Raw genomic sequence first — 5,207 nt, forward strand, 5'->3', positions numbered from 1 at the left:
AAAAAAAAATCATCATGAATTTTGGCGCAAAAAAAACGCCTTACTATACTATGTCGAAAAAAAAGGCGATTTTTCAAACATGTTGTAAAAACGTGCCATATGATGAAATAATGTAAAGGAGGCCGTGAAAAACACTCCAGAAAGGTTTTCTTTGAAAAAAAAATCATCATGAATTTTGGCGCAAAAAAAACGCCTTACTATACTATGTCGAAAAAAAAAGGCGATTTTTCAAACATGTTGTAAAAACGTGCCATATGATGAAATAATGTAAAGGAGGCCGTGAAAAACACTCCAGAAAGGTTTTCTTTGAAAAAAAAAATCATCATGAATTTTGGCGCAAAAAAAACGCCTTACTATACTATGTCGAAAAAAAAGGCGATTTTTCAAACATGTTGTAAAAACGTGCCATATGATGAAATAATGTAAAGGAGGCCGTGAAAAACACTCCAGAAAGGTTTTCTTTGAAAAAAAAAATCATCATGAATTTTGGCGCAAAAAAAACGCCTTACTATACTATGTCGAAAAAAAAGGCGATTTTTCAAACATGTTGTAAAAACGTGCCATATGATGAAATAATGTAAAGGAGGCCGTGAAAAACACTCCAGAAAGGTTTTCTTTGAAAAAAAAATCATCATGAATTTTGGCGCAAAAAAAACGCCTTACTATACTATGTCGAAAAAAAAGGCGATTTTTCAAACATGTTGTGAAAACGTGCCATATGATGAAATAATGTAAAGGAGGCCGTGAAAAACACTCCAGAAAGGTTTTCTTTGAAAAAAAAAATCATCATGAATTTTGGCGCAAAAAAAACGCCTTACTATACTATGTCGAAAAAAAAGGCGATTTTTCAAACATGTTGTAAAAACGTGCCATATGATGAAATAATGTAAAGGAGGCCGTAAAAAACACTCCAGAAAGGTTTTCTTTGAAAAAAAAATCATCATGAATTTTGGCGCAAAAAAAACGCCTTACTATACTATGTCGAAAAAAAAGGCGATTTTTCAAACATGTTGTAAAAACGTGCCATATGATGAAATAATGTAAAGGAGGCCGTGAAAAACACTCCAGAAAGGTTTTCTTTGAAAAAAAAATCATCATGAATTTTGGCGCAAAAAAAAACGCCTTACTATACTATGTCGAAAAAAAAGGCGATTTTTCAAACATGTTGTAAAAACGTGCCATATGATGAAATAATGTAAAGGAGGCCGTGAAAAACACTCCAGAAAGGTTTTCTTTGAAAAAAAAATCATCATGAATTTTGGCGCAAAAAAAAACGCCTTACTATACTATGTCGAAAAAAAAGGCGATTTTTCAAACATGTTGTAAAAACGTGCCATATGATGAAATAATGTAAAGGAGGCCGTGAAAAACACTCCAGAAAGGTTTTCTTTGAAAAAAAAATCATCATGAATTTTGGCGCAAAAAAAACGCCTTACTATACTATGTCGAAAAAAAAAGGCGACTTTTCAAACATGTTGTAAAAACGTGCCATATGATGAAATAATGTAAAGGAGGCCGTGAAAAACACTCCAGAAAGGTTTTCTTTGAAAAAAAAATCATCATGAATTTTGGCGCAAAAAAAACGCCTTACTATACTATGTCGAAAAAAAAAGGCGATTTTTCAAACATGTTGTAAAAACGTGCCATATGATGAAATAATGTAAAGGAGGCCGTGAAAAACACTCCAGAAAGGTTTTCTTTGAAAAAAAAATCATCATGAATTTTGGCACAAAAAAAACGCCTTACTATACTATGTCGAAAAAAAAGGCGATTTTTCAAACATGTTGTAAAAACGTGCCATATGATGAAATAATGTAAAGGAGGCTGTGAAAAACACTCCAGAAAGGTTTTCTTTGAAAAAAAATTCATCATGGATTTTGGTATGGAAGCAAATCAGTCATCAGATTCTGAATTTTAAAAGCTGCTTAATTTCTTACTTTGAATTTTTTTGCATCAAAATTACGTATGCGAATTTTGTTGTGCCTGAATTTAGCTCATCAAAATTCTAAAAACCAGTTAAAAATTCAATGTCTTCAAAATTCGCCATCAAAAAAATTCGATGTCTTCAAAATTCGCAGTCAAAAAAATTCGGTGTTCAAAATACGCCATCAAAAAATTCAATGTTCAAAATTTGCCATCAAAAAATTCAATGTTCAAAATTCGCCATCAAAAAATTCAATGTTCAAAATTCGCCGTCAAAAAATTCACTGTTCACATCCAGGGGACTCAGGCGTAAACAATCGATCTTGGCCAAACTCGAACCAACGTCCAGCCAATCACGTGACGCTCCTCCGGTCATGTGACGCGGGCGGTTGACCTCACAATACCGGGGTCAACCAAGGCTACCAGCATGAACGGCGGCGCTTCAGTGAGTGTATTAATCCTTTTTGTCCTGTATGTGGTTTGTTTTTGTGAGTCACTAACCTGTAATGCATGCTGTTAGCCGCGCTAGCACAGCGTTAGCCGCGCTAATACAGCGCTAGCACAGCGTTAGCCGCGCTAATACAACGCTAGCACAGCGTTAGCCGCGCTAATACAGCGCTAGCCACGCTATTACAGCGTTAGCCGTGCTAGCCGCGCTAATACAGCGCTAGCCGCGCTATTACAGCGTTAGCCGTGCTAGCCGCGCTAATACAGCGCTAGCCGCGCTAATACAGCGTTAGCCACGCTAATACTGCGTTAGCCGCGCTAATACAGCGCTAGCCACGCTAATACAGGGTTAGCCGCGCTAGACAATACAGCGTTAGCCGCGCTATTACAGCGTTAGCCGTGCTAGCCACGCTATTACAGCGTTAGCCGTGCTAGCCGCGCTAATACAGCGCTAGCCGCGCTAGCACAGTAATAAGGTCACACTGACAGCACGTTCTGCAGCTGGGTAGTTGAGTAACAATTTTATAAACGCACAAATGGGTGGAAGTGTGATTTATGCGCCCGAAAATGCAGTTAAATCACAGAGCAGTGTAAAGAAACTGGTCACCTAGCAACCTGAATTAGTCTAGGTAACATTTTATTATGTGTTTTCTGCTGAAGTTAATGATCTGGTTTGTTTCATTTTAAATTACTCCTGATCTTGAAAGGTTTTAAACTGTGCAGTCAAAGTAGTTACAACTGTAAGCAAATAGCTTGAAATGAACTGCCCTAGACTGCCCTGTTCATAACCCACCATTCTTTCACAGAATGCTATATTAAGAGTTATTGTGCAATGATAGTGATAAATGCGGCCCATTTTTTTCAACTGTTTCCTGTTTACTATGTGTATCCTCCTTTCATTTTTTTCTAAAAGAAGTGTCTAATGGGGCAGTCTAGACTTTCACTCAGACTTAAGTCATTTATCCCATTGGTGGTTTGCATTATATAACTTTGTTTTTCTCTATTCTAGGAACTGTTGTTAAATCATCTTTATGTGAGACTTGGTTCTCGTTTGGAGCATATTCTCGGACGCATACCTCTGGAACTGGACTTCTTAGAGTTCACTTGCACACAAGAACTCTAAAGAAAAAAAGGCGATTTTTCAAACATGTAAAAACATGCCATATGATGAAATAATGTAAAAGAGGCCGTGAAAAACCCTCCAGAAAGGTTTTCTTTGAAAAAAAAATCATCATGAATTTTGGCACAAAAAAAACGCCTTACTATACTATGTCGAAAAAAAAGGCGACTTTTCAAACATGTTGTAAAAACGTCCCATATGATGAAATAATGTAAAGGAGGCCGTGAAAAACACTCCAGAAAGGTTTTCTTTGAAAAAAAAAATCATCATGAATTTTGGCGCAAAAAAAATGCCATAGTATACTATGTGAGGTGAAAAACACTAGGTTTTCTTTGAAAAAAAAAATCATCATCAATGGGAAATCTTGAACAAAGCTGTAGGTCCAGACTATAAGCCGCATCACTGCCAAAATCTAATCACTTGGTCCTTGTGTCATTTCTGACCTTCTCTGAAAATTTCATCCAAATCTGTTGCTCCGTTTTTCAGTAATGTTTCACACAGACAGACAGATTCACAGACAAAGGTACGCCGATCGTCACATAACTCCGCCCGTTCCTTGGCGGAGTAACAATCCATGTGACTAAAAACTCAACAGCTTTACAAACTCTAAGATTAAACTCTCCACAAGGATCCAAAATAAGTTGCATTTCTACATGAGAGCTTTAATTATTCTTCATCTACTTCCTGAAAAGTTTGGTCAATAAAAAAGACAAAAATTGATATTTTCAGCTGAACTAAAGACAGACTTTGTGATTTTTCTGCTCACATGTTGTGTTGTTGTACACTTACCCTTTCAAATAAATAGCCTCCTAACCCCCTGGAAACCAGCATTTGTCCTGTTTTTGTGTTGCTCATCAGAGACCCTAGACAGCCGGATCCTAATGTTTTTTGAGCAACACACCATACTATGACGTTTTTACAATGATGGTTCTACTATGGAACCAGTTTGACATGTTCAGGCGTTCTTTGTGTGAAAATTCAGAGATTTCAGGGATCAGAAGGTGGTTTTCATCTTTCTTTGTTAACTTTCTGCTTCAACTTTAAACTAAATTTCCTTCACTAACCCAGCCCTCTGTACTTCCAGTAAGCTGTGTTCCTATTGGCTGTCCAGGTGGCTGCTTGGTGTTATCAGGAACACCTGAGCAGCTCAGTGTCTTCCTGCTTTATTTAGCTGCAGACAAACATTTCCTCTGCTTCTCTTCACCACTGATCTGGGTTTGGCTCCATTGCTTTAGTTTGTTGTTTAGACGTTGGCTTGCAGCTTCCAGCAGTAAAATCGTCTTTAATGTGTTTCTTGGTGTGTTTCAGGGCTTTGTACTGGATAGTTGTCTTGGTAAATGTGGTTCTTTAGCTACAGTTAGCACATGGTCCTAATGTGTGCAGTGATTAGTGGATTTGTTGCAGCTGAGTTGTGTCTTTATCTTGGCTGTAGTGAGTCTTCAGAGGTTTTTGGTCAGACACATTCTGTATTCTTGTTTGAGAACCAACGTTGGTTGTCCAGAAGGTAAGAGTTCCTGTCCTGATTCTCTGTTCTCAGAGGTTCTCTGGTAGGCTGCAGGATACTTTAGTGTTTGGGTTGTGTTAGTTTGGTTTTTGTAGAGTTTCATTTGGACGACTATCTTGAGGCCCCTCCATGTGGTTTAGTGAGGTTTTCTGCAACAGTTCTACAAAGCAACCTGCAGCAGAAGAGACTTTGAGAGTTTTTAGGAAGTTCTGG

This window comes from Amphiprion ocellaris, chromosome 16 (genome assembly GCF_022539595.1).
Source record: "Amphiprion ocellaris isolate individual 3 ecotype Okinawa chromosome 16, ASM2253959v1, whole genome shotgun sequence".
Taxonomy (NCBI): domain Eukaryota; kingdom Metazoa; phylum Chordata; class Actinopteri; family Pomacentridae; genus Amphiprion; species Amphiprion ocellaris.